The sequence below is a fragment of the Mustela nigripes genome, chromosome 1 (assembly GCF_022355385.1).
Source record: "Mustela nigripes isolate SB6536 chromosome 1, MUSNIG.SB6536, whole genome shotgun sequence".
In the NCBI taxonomy this organism is placed as follows: domain Eukaryota; kingdom Metazoa; phylum Chordata; class Mammalia; order Carnivora; family Mustelidae; genus Mustela; species Mustela nigripes.
Genome location: NC_081557.1, coordinates 87,739,540 through 87,759,754, shown reverse-complemented (window position 1 = coordinate 87,759,754; position 20,215 = coordinate 87,739,540). Strand labels below are relative to the sequence as shown.

The 20,215-nt window shown below is 42.5% G+C and overlaps 1 long non-coding RNA gene across 2 annotated transcripts in view; it reads right to left on the bottom strand.

The window, feature by feature from the left end:
• Positions 1–20,215, bottom strand: part of LOC132026781 (uncharacterized) — a 193,335-nt gene that overhangs the window by 55,904 nt on the left and 117,216 nt on the right. The window contains exons 3-4 of one of the 2 annotated variants that reach the window (XR_009406995.1): positions 8,952–9,039; positions 8,425–8,510 (exon numbers count right to left, since the gene is read on the bottom strand). This is a non-coding gene — a long non-coding RNA (uncharacterized LOC132026781). The remainder of the gene's footprint in view (positions 1–8,424; positions 8,511–8,951; positions 9,040–20,215) is intronic. The other variant, XR_009406996.1, reaches the window with a different exon arrangement.

The following is a 20,215-nucleotide window of genomic DNA, read 5'->3' as shown; positions in this document are numbered from 1 at the left end:
AGAGATAACACATCAGAGGGTCCAACAGTAGAGGAAAATAACACAAGAATCTTGGCTTGAGATTACTGTGCATACAAGAAGGGAGGAAATACTAAGGATTGTTTTTCTTGATATTATTGGTGCATCAGAATTATGGTAATGTTATATAGTGTTGTTTATTCTGATCAAACTAATGCCCTCTGGCATCTGTTAACAGAATATAAAAGTTGACCAATACTTAAACTCGAACAATTGAAAAAATAATTAGGAAAATAACTGTTTCTACTGTGAAACTGAACAACTGTAATCTCCAAAGCGTCAGTACCCAAGGGGAAAGAGCTTCAGCCAAAACATGGTGAAAAGTTATAGGAACTAGGATTATGAGCAAAGCAGAGGTAAACAACATAGAAGCTATGCTGAACATTCACTCAACAGTATTTACCATAATATTACATAATTCTCATATTTATCAAGTGCCCCTCCTTCCAGAGTTGACTGTTTCAGCACTTTTTTTGGTATAAATTCTTTCCCCAATAATTTAGCAATGTGTAAAATGTTGACTCCCCCCCCCCCTTTAAAGGAATAGAGTATATTTCCCTATTGGCTTTTGATTTTTAAACTGGGTCTTCCCTTTATCATCAGTCTCAGTTTGATGCTGGGGCAACAGACAGATTCCTTCTTAACAGCTTGATGGTGGTTTCCCATTTCCAGGTGAATTGGTGTTGGATCAGGGTTGCACTTCCCAATGAGGAAGGCTCTCTGATCTACAGGTGGCCTGTAGATCTCCTCATAGCTTTGCTGGACTCTGGCTTTGCCTGGTAAAGGTTGTTCCATAGAGAAGCTGGGACCAGGTATACAGAGATGGAGGAGTGTCTAAGCACATGGTAAATAAATGAGTGATAGTTCTATGGTGCTGATTATGTTTAAAAAAAAAAAATAGACCCAAATGCTGTAGAGTTGGTGTTTCATCATCCTGCTCTACTAACCTGGAGAGGGACCATTTGCCCAATTTTTCCAACCCTGTTCCCTGATGCAGATATCAAGGAATGGGGCTACCTTTTTTGAGGAGACTGCCTCTCTTGGATCAGTGGTTCTGGGGAAAGACTGGTAAGTTAGTTTTACCAAGCAAACACCCATTCATCCTTCAAGGTTCCATTCAAAGAGTTCTTCCTCTGATCATTCATACTTTTATATGCACATTTCTAACTTAACCCTAACACTATTGCATTATAATTTATCTATCTGCCTCTTTTATTATCCCTTGAGCTATTCAAAGATGGGGCTGTGCTACTCACCTTTGCAAATCTAACCCTACTTGAATGCTGACGACCTGGCACAAAGAAGAGACTTAAAAATATGTTTGTTGTATGAAAGCAAAAGCATATGAATGAATGGGTAAAGTGCGAGTATAAATGAACCTAAAGATAAAGGCCAGGTGATTTTTATTTTTATGTCGTATCTCTTGTCCTGCTACTTATATTGTAACTTCACAGTATGGTGTTAAAAACAAAACAAAACAAAACAAAACAAAACAAAACAAAAAAAAAAGAAAGAAAGAAAAGAAATCACAGAATGGCTGAATTCAATTTGACAAGTTTCTCTTAAGTCCTGGATCTCATATGGAAATTCAAGGAGTAACTGTGAGTCCTCTGCCTCCTGACACTCAATTACATTTAAGATTAAACATTCACGGGGTGCCTGGGTGGCTCAGTGGGTTAAGCCGCTGCCTTCAGCTCAGGTCATAATCTCAGGGTCCTGGGATCGAGTCCTGCATCGGGCTCTCTGCTCGGCAGGGAGCCTGCTTCCCTCTCTCTCTCTGCCTGCCTCTCCATCTACTTGTGATTTCTCTCTGTCAAATAAATAAATAAAATCTTTAAAAAAAAAAAAAAGATTAAACATTCACTAGGACACTAGAAGAAAATGTAAGTCATTGTCTTTCCTCTGCATTTGAGTTTCTTTCATTTTCCTTGCACTGACCATTTGTTTGATTCTGTAAATACTGTGAAGGCCTAACCTTTAAGAACAGAAAACAAGGCAATAAAAGAGCCCATAAGAGTTAACCGAAGAAGACAGAACAAAGACAGTATAGGTTTTGATGTGCTAGCGTGCCAGTATATTGGCCTAAATGTATAGCTTACAGAGCTTTTAAATATCCAGAAGTGGAAAAATTCATTTTCTTCTAGGGGTCAAAGACAGAAAGATGTTGCTGCTAGAATACAAATGGTTTTCAATACCCTGCTCTTTTGGTTGTGTGAATTTCCTTGTTTATTTACACTGATTTTAGCCCATTATCATGTATTAGTGCAATTATGGCTCTTTACATAATTAGTGTAAATATTTGTAGGCATGCAATAACAACATGCAATTATGATATGGAATGATGTCATAAAAAGTCTTATTGAAGGAAGGAAGTAAAAAATAAAATAAGTAGCATTTATAGAACAGTAGTTATGTATCTTTAGGTAGAGACAATCTATTAAACACTTTAACTTTCAAAACCAGATTCCAAAGATAATTCGGAATCCATATATTACAGACTCTCCATCTGTTGAACATGGAGGTCTGAAGTGCTAGCAGCAGCACTCCCCATAAAGGAAATGAGGGTGAGTCTCAAACAATGCTACAGATGTCTGAGATAATGGGGGGGGGGGGGACTCCCCATGAGTAAACACATTCTGTACCTGATTAGGTATTTGGAAGCTGGGCAACTGTTAGGAGTAAAGCGTGACTCATTAAAAGTCATCTGGTAACTGACATGAAATTCTACAAAGGGGCTCCTCCCCAAATAACCATTCTTTTTGAAGTCACAGTCATATCTTTGCCATTTTACAAAGTACTGAATACTGTCAGCATTCATAAAACTCTGCTGGGTGAATGAGTGATTGAATCTCATAATTTTTCTTGCCATATGGCTATCCCAAAAGAAACAAGAAACTTCCTTCTAACCTTACTTTATTGAGCACCGTTTTAGATGTTGATAAGTCTTTGAAATGTTTAGAGTCATTCATATTGACTTCTCTGTAAAATTTCAACACTATTTCAGGCATAAAAGCTTAAAACATCTTAATTAGAGAGGCTAGGGTACATCAGATGAGGTTAAATACCATACACAGCCAACAAAGATTCATAGGATCAAACAGGTACTAGGGAGTTATTAGTAAGCACACTGAAAAAGAAGGAATTATATTAAATTTAAATTCAAGTTAATTATTTCCCATACCTACCATTTTCTTCCCACATAGAAAAATCCATTTATTTATTTTGGAATAAAAACAAGAAACTCTTTTAAAACAAAGTATCAGCACCTCCCACTGCTCTGGTGATGAGGATTGAATTCCTTTATCAAATGCTTGGAATAAGAATTATAATTTCCTGTCCCTCTCTCTCTCCCTCTCTCTCTCTCTACACACACACACACACACACACACACACACACACACACAGATACACACACACACACACAATATCCTGGTACTATAGCTTCATAAATGTATTTTGGTACTGATAATTTGAGGATTTTAATAAAACTACTTTGTTTTATACTCATTCTCTGTATACCTCCATGCAACACAGACTACTGAAATATATTTTTAGAGTCTTTCTGGGGAAGACCTGAAATTATTTTACTTTCTGCAGCTTCCTGTAGAATATTTGGTCCACTCTGAGGGAGCCCCAAAGGAATAATTAATATCTACAGAAGCATTCATTCATGGACCTGGAAGGAGGGGAAAAATACTGAATTGCATCATCATGTAAAATATTTAATATCCTGTTTCTTGTGGCCAGGGCCCAGGGGCTTTGGGTTTTCCACTAGAATATTTTCTAGTCAGATGAATCAAATAATAATATCTTAGGTCTTTTAGAAACCTTGAAAAGATTGCTCCCCATAATCTTTTTTTCTTGGGGTAATGGGTCTTAAAAACCTCCTTCAAAGAAACAACCTGGAAGCCACCTCACGGCCAACCTGTAGTCTTTCTGGTGTCTTTGTATGGGGACTATAGGCAACCCAACGTCCCCTTGGATTCATGAACTCCATTGGTCCCACTGGTAATATATTTTAATGGCAGGTTAAAGGGATGATGAGTAGAGACAAGATTTTGCCTTTATCAAAGATAAGTGTTTATCCAGGGAAAGTACAAGTTTAATTTGCTAGCAGCTTATCCATTCTAAGTTCACCACTTCAAAGAGGCAGGTAAAACCAACCAAGCAGATTGTTGGCTTAGTGGGTGGATCAAGGCCTTGGGCAAACAATTATACATGATACATGCCAATGAGGACAATCTTTCTCTTCTGGATGTCATGTTCTATCATTCCATAATGAAGTAATGACTTCTCGGCAAGCTGGCAGCTGAGGTCTACAGCCTTCCTCGATGCTATGCCAAGCAAACACAAAGGAAATGTATGTACACCATATCCTCCATGTGGAGCGTTTGCAGAACATTCCATTCTCCTCCTTAAACATATGGGATCTGTACCTACACCTTCCCAATTTCAACAGACAACATTTCATTTTTATGTACGTAATAGAAGAAAAGAATTCTCCCATCCCAGAGTAGTGTGGCTCTGAAGAGAAAAGAGCTTTTAATGAAATAAAATGTTACCATGAGCATTTCAAACTTTTTGCCACTGGTAACTCAGTAACTGCTTTATATTGGCCCTTCTGGTTACAAGAGTCTGCACACACACACACAAAAACAAAACAAAACAATCTAAAGGGAATTCCTGGCACCATGTTTGACCAGAAGGGAATGCAAGAGTTTAAGAGTCATCCAAATCTGATCAACTTTTCACCCTGGGTTCTGTTTACAGACTCCTCAGCTCACATTGTTGGAATGAGACAAATATAGCCACTTTTGCTTTGATCTGCAGTCAGTTTGGCTTTCCAATCCTGGCACAATGGTGACATTTAAGAGGCAAGGGGATAAAATTATTTTCATTCCAGCCTCTTAAACATGTGAAGACTTACAACTCTAGCCAACTATGAAGTTAGACCTCAACAGGCTATCTCTTTTTTATAAAAAAGTTCTTTTTCTTACAGTGCTGGCTACGCACAGAAGTATAAAGACTTCAGCGCATCCATTCCCCTGGTTAATTTTATTTTAAAAGATAAGGATGGATTCGAGAACAATGAGGGAGAAAGAATGGCCGCAAGGTACAAGTCAAGCCAGGGTGAGATGGGTCTCGGGCGGGAGCTTCTGTCTGTTTCCAAAAACGATCACAGTAACTTTCAAAACAATTAGGCCCACAGGAAACAAAACAGACCCTTGGTTAGGTATCTATTTATTCATCCCTCAATAGTAAGCCGAGTCACCCAAAGTCCTTGCTGCCTCACCTGTGAGCCCCGTCTCTCAATTTGAGAGCTGAGAATAGTTAAAGAGCGAAGGGAATTGAGGGCGAGCTTATAAATTAATGACTGGAGAGTCCCAGCCGTCTCAGAGCAAAAGGAATCCTTTCTCCCGTACCAGCCCTTCCTTCCATTTCTACCACTCTTAAAGGACTCTAAGGGGAAGACAGGACATGAAAGGGATGGGAAGGGGGATTGGGTAGGCATACAGGCAGAACCCGTGGTCTGTGAGATTGCCTAACAGACACATACCTATAGACACAAGCTTGTGCGGACTATCACCACAAGTTCGGATCTACGGGTTTGTGGCAACAGGCCTCAGTATCTTCTCTCGTTTGGGGGTTTGAGATGTCTGAAAATAAAACGTTAAAGCCATTAGTCCAATCAAAGATTCTGCCATTCTAGTGTTTTATGTCCAAAATGGGAAGACTTCATCTTGCTCTTAGAAGGGCAAAGGTTAAGCAGCAGCATCTGTGCTCTCCCCGACACAGGTCCCTCTGTTTTCACTTATTCCACAGAAACACTTGGCTTTAGGTAAATCTCATCGGGTGACTGTTTAATATTACCAAAGGCTCTTTTAGTCAGACCTTAGCACACAATATGGCCAAAGCGGTATCAGATTGTAAGAGAGAGAGAAAAGAGACAGAGATTGAGAAAGACATGAAATCCCAAGTGCAAGTTCTTTCCTTTAAATGCCTGTAATTACATGAAAAATGATGGTGAATTTCTCCCTTCTATTTGCATTTTGGAAAACAGGCGGAATAAACTGACAAGCATCACCAACAGGCTGATAAGTATTTTCTGAAAAGTCTTCTAGAGGAGATTTCTAGCTATATTAAATGAGAAGACTCATCTTCAGGAGAAGTTTGTGTTTTTGTTTCTACCCCACCCCCATTATTGGTCCCAACACTAACACAGAACAAGTTTGGGCATATATTATAAAATATGAACTGGAAAAGAAGTTGTGTAATTGTCCCCCCAAAACTATTCAAGGATATGAAGATGGATCTGTTTCTGAAGCCTTATGAAATGATTACATTTGTCAATAGAGCATTCTTTCTCCCAAGCCAATATTCTACACATAAAAATGGGACACCCAAGACCACGGAGCTTTATTAACAGCTCCTTTTGTGAATTTTCTTAAAGGCACAGTCTGAATCAAAAGCACTTCTAGGACACATGATAAAAAGCAAAATGATCGCCCTCCCTAGATATTGGGAAAAACATATGCCTCCATCCTTCACCCAACCTAAGAAGAAACTTTCAAATTTTTGTTGAGCGATGTCTATAGATACTGGCTTTCACAAAAATTCTCTTCCTTTGCCGTGACATAAGCATGAGACTTCCTCAAGATTCTGGGAGGCTCTACTAAGTACAAAAAAGCTGAGTTTGGGGATTATTTAGAGAAAAGAGCGGGCCCTTATGCACACATACTGAAAGGTGGAAGCAAGAGAACACAAAACCCACCAACGGCAGGGACCAATAGGACCTGAGACGTGACCCTTCTCAGATACCCCATCATCTGCCTACTTCACTAGGACTGAGCCGTGGGTAGGATTCCCGGAAGCCTATTCATGCGGTGAAGGTTCCCCAAACTGAGAATTTCGTGCAACTCTGTGGCTTGACTTTCAGATCCAAAGCAACAATGATAGCAAGTGGAATTAAGTAAGGTCCAAACCAATCACCTCCAAGAGGTCTTGGCTTCATTCTAAAATGCTGATTTCCTTTCTAAAAGGAAAGATGTTAAAAAGAACCCCAAGCCTCTTCTTTTCCTTTGATCTTTCTGACAAAGGCACAGGTCCAGAAGCATTTGAGGATGGGCACTCTGCACACTGTGAAGGGTTGTAGGAGCATGTGGGACAGAGGAACTCCCATTCGGGTGGAAAATAACCATTCCAGGCTTCCAAAGTGATGAGGACTAGCTACTATTATCAGGTTTATTAAAAAGACGGAATGCAGTATTTGTTTGCAATGAACGAAATAAAATCTGTCCAAGTTTTATACTTAGTCATTCAATTAGAGCCATCTTCATACATTTGCATCGTCAAACCTCAAAGAAAGGAGTGTGATGCTATGTTTTAATTGGGGGCATCTCTTTTTTAAATTTAAAATTTTTGTTTTTTTTTGTAAATATAGGACAGAGAAAAGCTACTCATTCCAAATGGTTTGTAATGTTAGCTTCCAAACAATCCACCGTTTTAATTATAGAAAATAAAGAAAAAATCGGAAGATGTCTGGATTGTAGGGGAAAAAATAGGTCAAATCCTGACTCATAGAAGAATGCTTTGTTCGGAAGGAGGTATTTTCTCCAAAATATTAATTGACTACCTCCTTCAAGAACCTTCTCTGTGTTAAGGAGGAAAAGAAAAGTTCTTTTCAGAGGAAATTTTGGCTTGCTTTATGAAGCAAGATTCTGTGGGGCTCTGTTAGATAGTAATAGTCATAATTAAGTCGGAAAATGCAAGCTGAATGCTTATGAACAATGGCAAAGCAGAGTAAGGTAATTTCTCAAGCAAATATATTATTTGTGCTATTAAACATTTTTAAGTGGCATGAAGTCCTTCAATACCACTAAAAGGAAACTGCCTGTATCCTGCTAGCTGAGCTCAAATCTTAGCCACTGGACAAGGGATGGGGATAGCTGCATTAAACGCCATGCTATATTACCAATCTAGGACTAAAGTTAAAATGTCAATATTGTTATTATGCTCGTTATCCAAGCCCTATCTTCCAGGAATTCAGAGCACACGGTAGGTTTTTTAGAGACAATCCTCTAATATTTACATTTTTCAATTCAATTACCCAAGATAGCCACAGAGTTTAAGGAAAGTGCTTGACGGTTTCAAATGAGTTCTGGCTAAATCATTGTCAAAAGAAGTAAGCACTGTTAAGTAAAAACTTCAATTTTTTTTTCCTGAATTCCATAGAATTGAATGCCATGACTGCTATGCTATGAATATTATAAAGCTATTTGCTACTTTAAAAAAATCAAGTTCAAAATGCAGTTATTCTTTAGAACTAAAGCACTCAGGCGTGCCCTAAAAATTTGCAGTGCTTGAGGAAACGGAAGGTTTGGGGAAGTTAAGGGAAAACACTATTACCTGAGAAAAGCAACTTCTTGGCAATCCCATTTTTTAAGCTCGTTGCCATCTTGCTAGGCCAATATCTTCAAACCATTAGCCCGCGTCTGGAAAATAAAATTATTTTAAGTGGATCAAGACTCTTTTGTTTGTTCATCGGTTGGTTTCTTTTTGTCACCCAATTCTTGGATAAAGCTAAATTAGAATTAATTCTGGAATGAGGTAAAAACGGAACACCAAACACTGAAATAAATATAATTCTAGAAAATCACTGGGCAACATTATATTTACTCAATTTCCAAAACTACACATGCTATAAAGGTTCTGCAAATAAGTCACTTTCACATATTTTCCTAGAATTTCCCTGGCTATCGACAAACGCTGAGAACGATTTTACCGGAAAAATGATCAAACAGGAATGTGAGGTCTCAGAATATTCACAAATTCCAATGTTTTATACCAAACCGCTCATTTGCTAAATATGAGAAAGAGACAGGCTATCAATAATTAAGAACGGTTAAGGTACAATCAAGTTGGGCAATCATTACCTGGCAAGATGTAGCATCACTGAAACACCGTTTTAACTTTTTGATTCTGAAATGTTTCAGGAGTCATTATTTGTCTCTGCTGATGGGGCTGTTAAAAGAAGTAAAATAACTTATTGTGGAGAATTCATGAGTCTATCCCCCTTCCACCACAGCAGGATTCTTGGCTTCCATTCCAACCTTCTTTCATTGGCCATGTTTTAGACGCAGGGTTTGCTTTTCCTTCATTGTTCCTTTACTAATGGAAGGCAAACTCACTGTGCAGCTGCTTGCAAAAGGGAAAATGTATTTGAGTTTTGCCTGGCTTGTGGACTTGAACACCAAATCCATGGTGATGTCAGTAGAACGACACCAACAGAAAGATTTCCTGCCCTCCACCCTCCTTCTTTTTTAAAGATGTACCTCTTGTTCCGGATCTCAGCAGACCTCCTTTGTCCCGAGGGGACAGAGCAATTCAAGGGAACTTTTTAAAAAGGAAGGCAAGAGAGAAGCGAAAGAAAGAAGGGGGGGTGGCGAGAGAAAGGAAGAAAGAAAAGTGGGAAGAAAGGAAAGAAAAGAGAAAAGGAGGCAGAAAGAAAGAGAAAGAAAAAGAGAAACAGAGAGAAAAAGAGGGGGGTGGGGATGAAGAAAAGAAAAGGAAAGAAAAACAAAAAGAACACCTACAAAAAAGACTCAAATCTACCCTCTGGCATTCATCCTGAAGCCGGGGAGACGGGCAGTCTTTGGTCTCCCTATGGCTTTTCTGGTTTCCTGATGTCTTTTCTTTCTCCCACCCTCTGTAGCCCTTGCTTTTTCGTAGGAAGATCCAATCACCTCAACAAAGAGGCACATCCCGCAATCGCTGCTCCAAGAGATATTCACTGGTGCCATGCGTCACCGTGAGCGCAGTCCACCTGCGACACTACCACCAGGACTCCAGACCCCAGCATGGGAGCGCCTCTCGTGCGAGCACTGCAGGGGCTCCGTCACCAAAGCCAGCTAGCTTCGGTAGAATTAATTCTTCTCTGCCCAGGAAAAACTGACCAGAAGGGAGCCGGAGGGAGGAGACTGGCCAGGCAATGCCATGGTTTTCATGCTCCTTTCGGCCGAAGGGAAAATGAGAATTGATATCGATAATCTCCCTATCACACCCACCATCATCCCCCACACGCATGAAAAAAATTAATATTTTATGTAAAATGAAAAATGAAGGCGTGGCAAGGTCACCTAAAGAACAAAGACAAGAAAATGGTATGACAAAATAAGAGTGGACAAAAACACTGTCCTCTGCTTGTTTCTAAATGACAAAAAAAAAAAAAAAGCAGCCCGCTCCTCGAACAGTCTGGAACCCACTCAGAGCTCGTCCTCAACAGCAGTGTAAGAGAGATCAACTATTTCAGAGTGAGGAACTGGAGGCAAATTTGCTTTCGACACACCCGAAGAAACAAAAGAGAAGGAGGCTGCCAGTAACAAGTTGTCTCGTGTGCAGCTGGCTAAGGAAGCGACTTTCACTTTTAAAAGCAGTTAAGTTTGCTTAGGATGACAATTTTTCTTCCTCTTTAAAATCTGAACAAGGACACCAGGCTACAACTTTCCTTCCTAGCTACATGGCTTAATAAAGCCAGGAGGGTTTCTTCAAAGAATCCCAATTTTCAGAAACACAGAAGACCCTGGTTCTGATACGGAAATACGAGATACAGATTTTTAAAGATCAGACATCTGTCATTTCTTTAATATAAATGAACTATACACTGCACAAGGCTTCCTGTATGTCAGCCAACTTTAACACTTTTAATTTCAAAGCTATGTTTTGCTCATGAGAAAGCAGCCTGCAATGCGATGCAGAAGCCATGAATTAAGTGGGGGTCCAAAGAGGCTTGGGAAAGAACTGACAATTAAATCCCTTGGACCCTGCGAGAAAAGAGATAAGCAATATGCAAAGAGTCAGGATGTCCTCGAACCTTGACCATGTAACAATGAGATGCTTGTTCCGGGGAAAAGTACATGAGAGCCTAGAGCCTCTGCCAGGTTGCCTACAGCCATCAAACACGAGAAACCAGGTTCGGCTGCAACAGAAAGACCTTTCTGCCTTCCAGCAGGGCATAGATCTACTCAGAGGAAGATCTGAACAGCCTCAGAAGCCTCCATTTCTCAGCCCATGAAAGGCCAGCTTTTCCCCTCCCAGGCTCTCCCCACCCCTCGAGTAAGTTCCACCTTTCCCTCTTCTTCAGAACAACAACCAACCAAGGAGAACACGATTGCCTATCGTCCTCGCCACCGTGAAGTTTGGAAAGAAAAAATATTAATCTACATTATGTACTTCTTGCTCTCAACTTCTCCGAGGATCGATTTCTTCTCTCTTCCTCTTTCTTTTCCCCCTCTTTCACACATGCACACACACACGCACGTGTGCACACACACACACACACACACACACACTGCTGCTTGGTCCAATCTGGTGCCTGCTTAACAACAACAGAATGACAAGCAACATCTGTTTGTAAAAGAGCCAAAATCAAACCTTCACGTGTTTTGGCCAGGTTTCTTTTTTCTTTTTTTCCCCCTGACTCTCAAGAGAGGAAGGGGCCAGGAGGAGAAATATTAAGATTTACATTCGATACTGGCTCCAGTGAAGCAGCAACTCTACACCCCCAGAGTAATTTCAAAAGAAAGCAGTGTGAGTAAAACCATGGCAGTATTCCTGGCTGTCTTTCCCGAAGCAATCCCAAGCACATAACATCCAACATGCAGACTCCTCAAAGTCAGGGTTTGTTGGGTTTTCTTCTAATAGCTTTATATTCTAATTATATTATATTATAATTAGAATTATAGGACCCTCTGTGTGTGTGCATGTGTGTGCATGTGTGTAAGTGTGCCTGTGTTTAGGTGTGTATATGTGTGGGTGGGTGTGCATTTGTGTATGTCCACATGTCTATACGTGTGTACACATGTGTGCATGTCTGTGTGTGCGTGCGTGTGTGTGCACACATGTGCATGTGGCGGGGGCAAGAGGTAAGAGCTGCAAAAGCAGAACGAGGCAAAAAAAAAATGACAAGAGATAACGTGGACAGGAAGGGAGCCGCATAGCTACTCCCCATTTTGTGACCCCCGGGCATATAAACAGGCACGTTCAGACATACGCCACAGGCAGGAACGTGCGTCCTGGAAGCATCCAGGCCGTGGCAGAAACCTGCACAGCTGTGGCCATCAGAAACAGGCCCCCCCATTCCCCCGCAGAGATGAGCCTTTCTGGAAAGCTACCAACAGTCCACAAAGTCACAATGCAAAAGGAGCAGAGCCACCTCAGGGAGGGAGGGGTCCTGCGGTGGGGGGAGTGGCGGGAAGGAGCCAGGAAGGGAGAGAAGCGTTTGCTACCAACTGCAACAATTCCACCCTCCGAGAAGAGAAACCGAGTACGGTTAGAAGCCCGACTCCCACTTCACTCCGCGTTTGGAAGAAACCCACACACATTAAGGGAAAAATAAATTCAGACAAGTTGCTAAGGAGACTTGTGTAAACTCCAGGCACAGACATATTTCTTGGCCTTTCCCCCTCTGCTCCATCTTGTATTCTGATCACGCTGCTCTGCGGCAACATTGCACCAACCTCCTGCATTAATCTTGGCCTTCACCATGCAGACTGGCAAAGCCCGCTGCTTGTATATATCATCATCTTTCAAACTTAACGAGTTAAAAGGGCATGTGTGTTCATGCACAAGTGTGTGTGAGTGTGTGTGCGCGCGCGCGCAGGCACGCGTGTGCGCCTAGTTGCAGGGGGGACTTAATTTGGAATTTTTAAAACATAGGTATTGAACAAAGAATACTTAGACTGCCTGTTTTGGGAGCAGTGAGGAAAGCAGCAGGTAAGACACCTAGCACCTGAAATTCCTCTTCGCCTGGGCATGACATCCTTTCTCTGTGCCCTTTGCCTCCCCCCACCAGCCCCTCCAGGTAAAATCCTGTATTCCCTGCAGAGGTAAGCAGTACCTGAATCATTACAAAGGCCAGTGTAGGGGTTCCACTGTGGAACCCCTGTTCTGGCTCCCCTGCTCAGGAGTGGGTCCCAGAGAGATCAGCTTTTGAAAGCAAACTGCAATGATTCCTCAAACCTCTAAAGCAAACCTGTTCAGATTCTGAACTGGTTAGCCTTTCGGAGGAGACACTCCAGCCCAATATCCTTGTCCCGGAGCAGGGGCCTTCCTCCCATAGAGACTCATCTTTCGCAGCGGCTGATATATGTCAACATTTGATTTAAGGGAAAATTAACATTTCTTTTCAGGACAGAGATGTTTGTACTGTAGAAGCCAATATTTTCCTTTCTCAGCCTCCTGTATTAGAATTTCTAAAATCTTCCCTAGGACACAGAGAGAGTAGACAATACATAATAGCCCAAGTCATTACTCAGGGTGCTGGGGCAAACCAAAGTCAGGTCTGAGTGTATGTGTGCCTGTATGTGTTTGTGCGTGTGTGTGTGTGTGACTACGTGTGTGTGTTTATGTATGGGTGCATGTGTCCCTGTGTCACTGTCACGGGCAGATTAATAAGACACACACCAAGACAGCTGGAGGACGAGCATCTGTTTGGTCCCTTCCCAGATTAGAGAAGTTTGTAACGTCTGTCCACCAGCCACAACAGAAAAGCTCCAATGAGGGCCAAACAGCCAAGCCCACAGCTGTTTTAGCCATAATCCTCAGGGGTGGACGTGGGACAAGGGATCAGCAAAGGGATGGGAAAAGCACCTGCATTCAGTGTGCAGGGCTGGGTGTGTCCCTTCGGCAGGCTCCAAGAAGGCTACGCAGCTCCCGTCTCTTCCTCTTGCCAACATTTATCTGGTCTTCACACGTCAAAGCTACAGCAAGCTGTTCCGCCTCAGTTGAAATCAGCCAGCCAGGCGACTCTTAAACTAGCAAGATGGAGATTTCGCTCCTGCCACTTGCAGAGAAAAACATAACCCAGCCACCAGCCCTGCTTGCCCACCCCTTCCAAACAACTCCAGGAAACCGAGGCCTGGATTTTAGGGAAGAGGGGATCATTGGTGTTCTTGACGACCTCTGATGTTTTGTGGCGTGAAGCCTCATAACTCAATCAAAATGAAAAATGAACCTGGAGGGAGGAGGGCCTGGTGGGCCTCTCCCAGCAGGCAACGGGGCAATTACCCTGTGACCTGGCTGACCTGGGGGCAGTGGAGGGACACCTGCATTTTCTTCATTTGCTCAAGAAGCCCAAGAAATCCTGCCTCATCGCCTGCTGGCCTATGTGTCCTGCCTGCTGGGAATGAGAAGGTTATCTCATTCTAATATGAAGACATGTTTGCTGGGATGCTCCACGTTCCTCCGTTATCGAAGAGAAGAAGAACTATTTACAGGATCAGTGCAACCACACTGGTCCTGCAGTGGAGGGCCCTTCTCTGTCTAGATTGCCAAAAACACGCTTTTCTTCGTAAGGGTGGCTTGCTGCTTTTTCAAAGTCCCCAAAGAACAGAAAACACATTAGAGACCTTTCATTACAGCACCACCTGCCCTCCCTCCAACCCTGCCAATTCTTTGTGGAAAGAGAAGGATACCAGTAAACCATGATCGACGTGGCTAGGCTGGCCTGGAAGAAAGCCTGCATCAGAGGCAGAATGAGTTCATTCAGATAACTTTCAGATTAAAAAAAATATGGTGTTTCACATCGTATTTAAAAATCTCTAATGAGTCTGTTCCCTGAGATGCAGGAAGAAAAATAGCCCTATTAACATTGGCTGGCGAATTATAATGCCACCCAGACCCATCTCAAAGTATAAAGTGATATAACTGATACTTTTAACACGAGTATAGGGGTGTGTGTGTGTGTGTACCATCTGAATCTCTCATCTCTAGCCTTGAGTTCAAAAACCACATCTTTTTCACATTTTGTAAAGTGACCTTCCCTTACTCCACCCTGAAATTCAGTCTGATGCCCCACGCACAGGGTAAGGAACAGAATGTTTTGCCTCTCCATCTTTTATGAGCTAATGCTTCAGATTGCAAAATGCTTTACACATCACCCAGTCTGTGTCTCCTCAGCCCACTGGCATTCCTGCTTCACATTGGGACAGAGGACCGGCACAGAGGACAGTTAAGTGTCTTCCTAAAGCTCATGGGTTCCTGTAATGGCAGCATCACAATGAAGACTGCCGCCTGCCCCGTCCCCAAACTGGGGAGAGAGTCCTAGGTCGGGCTGAAGGGATTTCATGGCGTCCCTTTTCTCATTCTGCCTTACTTGTCACTGAGTCATTGTATGCTCCCTATAACCCCAAGGTATAGGAAACCCCGGCCGTAAGTGCTCTAGCAGCTGCCATCTTGGGTACCCCCAAAGAATAAACCGCCAAATGCTCAATTGACATCAGAGGTCAATTAAGGTTGAGAAAGGTCTCCAGCAGTATGTTCTTACTAGAACATACTAGGCCTGGTGACTGTGCGTTGCCGTAACTCTGATCACGAGTGACAGAGAGGTCACAGACTCCTGATTCTGCAAAATATTGGTTGCTATCTAGACCTGGACTACAGTCCATCTGTCCATTACCTGGGGTCATCGTTATTGCTCACTTAATTTTTATTTGTTTTCACACACGGGGCGGGACCGAAGAGAGGATAAATCCAAGATCTGAAGAAGACATCACATCCTAAGTGTCCCATGTAAAATGCCAATACACATTTTTTATATATTCCCAAGACAAATGGTTATAACATATAATTGAAAACCTATTATGTCCCTCAGGGAGCATTCAAGGGGGTGAAGATGCTATTCTTGGGTACGATTAATATCCATAATATAATCACATCTCTGTATTTTCATCTCCCATAAATAATTTATTTCTGACATTTAATATGGACCAGACATCACCTCATGGCTCATAAAAGCAAGATCATATTTCCCATTTTTTTGGTGTGATGCTTTTGGGGTGGTGGACAGGGATGGGTGGGGTAAGTGGAAAGCTGAATCTTGAATCCCATCTAAACCATCTGTAAGCAGACAAGGCTGGCAAAGCCACAGAACGAGTCCAAAATTCCTTTTTGAAACATGTTAATTATGCCAGGAAGAATGCAAGATGTCACTTAGTTCATATTTTTATTTTTAATAATTGAGTCCTTTATGCCAACTCTGACCGACTCGTAGGGGCTGTCTGGAGTACAAACTTGAAAAGATTCTGAAATCCTATCTGACCTCAGTAGGAAAGAGTTTTATGAGCATTTAGTAAATTATCACTGCCAAGACGGAAAGAGTTTGATGGCACATACACTAATATCTGCCAGTCCCGCCTGACCCCAAACTCCTCTTGGAGCAACATTTCTTTGACTTCTTCATGACAGTGGGGAGGTGCTATTCAGGAGCCTCTGTGTGATAAATTCTGGGATTCCCAGAAAGTATTATTGTTATTATTATATAATTTCTGGACCTTCTAGCTAATCATAAAAGAGTCTGGTTAGATTTTTATCTCCTATAACTTATTCACACAATCTTTAGATAACACTCCAAATTACTAGAGAAAGGTCCAAGAAAAAAAAAATTAACGAAAACAACTGCCATCCTCTTCTCCTAGTCGCTGAGAGATGCAAATCTGATGGCTAAGTCTCTGTTGAAGGCAAGAAAGATCATGAAAAAGAGTAGTTTCTGTGTAGCGTGGGATGCAAAATCCATTTATCCTCATCTGGTTCTCCTCAGAATCTCTATGTGAGACAACACCTTTTAGAACAAAGACTTCTCCCCAGACAATATACCTGATCCAGATCGGCACTGCTACTTATCCTGGGAAGCTTGGAAGGTTCTTGGTCCCAGGTGAGGGCAAGCTGGGGCAAGGAGAAGACATCGTGATGAGATACAGGTACTTGCCATCCTGCCTCATTGACTTAGTCTGGCTCCCTCCTTTGAGGAGGTTAGACAGCTCTGGCTGAACAGGGCCTAAAATCAGCAGACCAACCCTTTATCCAGGACACTGAGCAACAGATAGAGCCCACCAGAAATACCTGGGCCCTGAGGAAGCCTTATCATTGTAAATAAGATCTCACGGTAATTTAGAAATTTGCTAATGGACTTCTGCTCCGCAAGAAGGTAGAAGTTAAGTCTATGGTCTAAGTAAATTAAAGTAAAAGTCCCTTTTCAGAAATGGAAGCCTAAGGGGACCACATCAGAGACTTTCTCACTCCTATTGATCTAGCTTTCTCTGCTGAACTCCACATTATGGGCTGTGAAATCCACCTTCCTGAGAGAGAGGGTGGGAACCTCCCCAAGGGCAATGAGGTATTGATTCCAACCTGTGGAAAAGCCAACTTATTTTCACATTTCTGAGAGGAGGTGGAGGACACCTTCCTAGCCCCAACCCAAAGAAACTCAGCATGATAGCCTGTAAAGCTGGAGATCTTCCAACCATTGAAGGGGGGAGGCAAGGTCATCAATCCTTTCTAGACTGAGTGAAATAGATAAGGCTTACAGATCCTTCTCCTTACAAGTCAGACCACTAGCTAGCCTATCCCTCCATCACCACAGAGGCCTACAGATGGGTCCTCCAGTAACCCCCAGTTGAATCCATTTGGCAAACGGACATGAAAGGTCGAGCCCACCAGATGTTCCTCAGTGACCTGTGCACACACAGTGAGGGATTAAGATCAAGTCACTGATGAGTTTTCCTTGTGGACCTCAGTCCCCGGCAGAAGTGGTGACCACAGGACTCAGAAGCCTCTACCTTTGAGGTAGGAATTTTCAGCGAGACTTGGAGGCTTGACCCCCAAAGGGAAGGCCTCGTTAGAGCTCAGAAATAAAGTAAAATAAAAAATCTGTCTGGAATGGGTTTACACAGAATCCCCTGGGTAAGAGAGAATTAAAAGAAACTCCATCCGGGAGTTCAGCTGAGCGTCCTAACCTTGGTTTTTCTGCACATCTGTAAGTCCGATTAGTGCTTACCAGACTGACTTGCCTGTGAATTGATCTGAAAGCGTAGTTATGCTGAGGGGGCCACGAAGATGGGAGAGCTAACATATGGCTTCCTCCACGCCCTGCCCAGAGCTTCCTTTGGAGGTCTAGGAGCAAGGAACCCCTTGTCCTAAATTTCACCGCTACCACAATATGTAAGTGTAAGTGCGTGTCTCCCCAGCCACTGCCTACTTAGCGGCCATGAACTTGCAGGTACAGATGTTGGTATGTTGCCACTGAAACCCAGAGCTGGATTTTCTTAACAGGTTCACAGCCTCCAGACCTGTAGCAGACAAAGGCACCACAAAATCCACACTAAGCTAACATAAAAACCCTGAGAAAGAGAAACCCTTGTTCCCTAACTGCCTTTCTTACAGCATATGGCCTACCAGCCTCACTGATGCTAATACAATGAAATTTCCTCTTTAAACATCTTAGCAGAGAGCTCCAAAATGGCACTGGCTCCACCATGCCTTGTCTTTTCTTTTTTTCTTTTTTCTTTTTTTTCTGTTGGATCTCAGCCTTTACTGGAGTCCCACTTCCCTGCTCACACATACCTTGCAAACGGGCTGTGCCAGATGGGCTCTTAATCATAGTAATCAGCTGGGAAATTAAATGTTGGAAAATCCAGCCAGTTTCCTGAATTTTCCCACTTGGGATCAGGGCCTGAGCCGTCGGGATGTCTACTATGAGATCCAGGCTGCCTTTTAAAGAAGGGTCAATGTGATGGACCCAGTGTGGGCTTCATGTTTTGTGGCCATTTGTGTTTCTTTCTTAGAAAATTGCTATAGCCCAGTTCACTTTTGTTTCAGTTCTGACGGCAGCTATTAATATCTCCTATTTACAGAACACACACCTCAGAGGAGCTCAAAACATTTACAGATATTAACCAAGCCTTGTCACATCCCTGTCAAGTACGCAGGGACTAGATGGTACTTTCTTCATTCCAGGAGAAACTGAGCCACTAAGAGGGCAAATTTCTTTGGCATGCCACATAGACAGGACCCCATGGCCTACTCGTGGACAGCTGTCTGCCATGGCTGCCAAATGAGGTAGGTATTTATTCATACTGTTCTCACTCGCTTATTACTCTAGTACTTTTCACACGTGTAGGCACACTCGCACCCACAAATCCACTGTTAGATCTAGGTGTGCAAATAGCATGTCTTTTTTTTTTTTCTATGAACCTCTCCCAGAGTGTGTATTACAGGTTTCCCCTAGTAGGTGATCAATAGGTATGATTGATGGCTTTCTTCCTCTCCACTCATAAGACTTCTAGATTCTGTTCAAATATCACTTCCCCAAATGACCCTGCCCGAGGTTCCATCAGCAGCTAGGTTTCTGGGGATCCCATGGTACCCACTTCAACCAGCACCAAAGCCGTTCTACTGCAATTACTAAAAGGCATAATAGTGAAAAGAAAGGAACTGTGTGGTCTTTGAGGTACACAGGCCTCCACTGGAATCCTAATTCTGCCAATGCGTGACGCTGGACAAGGTAAAATGAGGATAACGATATTTACTCCGGAATCCATTGTGGGAATATTTGTAGTCAGAGAAAACAGAAACAATTGGAGACTCATCAAGATGGCAGTGGTTCAAGGCAGGATGGTCCATCGGTATTGAGAAACGCTCTCCGAGCCGTGACGAAGACTAGACATGTACAAAGAAAGAACAAAGAAATACTTCCAAGACAGATTAAAGTGTAAAGAACAAGTTGCAGAGAATATGTATGATTCTATCATATGAGAAGCTCCCAAACCATTGTGCTATTATGTACAGCCTTGCTTAAAGGTGAGACAAGAGATGGTTGCGTGAGAAGCACATCCAAAGCAAGGCCTCAAGACGCGGTAGCTACTCCTCTTGCTAAGTCTGAGCTCCTTGGAAGCAGAGCTGGGTTCAAATCTGTATATCTTTAGCTCCTAGCGCACAGCATCTGGCACATGATGGGGGCTGCGTGAGGGAAGGAACCCTACTCAGTGAAACGACGCAATCAGGAATTAATTGTTGAGGCAGGAAATACGAGCGTTAATGGGAATCAGAGAGTCTTCTGTGCCGCTTGCAATGTTTTCTAATGTAGGGAGGCAACACAGTCCTTTGGGAAGAACTGTCTTGAGGCCAGAGAGTCTAGATTAGTGTTCCTGAAAGCGTGGCCTCAGGACCACCAGCTGCCAAATCATCCTGGAAGCTTGTTAATTATGCAGACTCCTGGGTCCCACTCCTGATCTGAATCTGAGTAACCGGGACTGGGATTTAGGAAATCTGCATTGGAACAATCTGGTTTTTATCTCTAGATAAAAGTTTTGAGATTCACTGCTTTAGATCCCATGCTGCCTTCCTGTTTAACTTTGGGCAAATC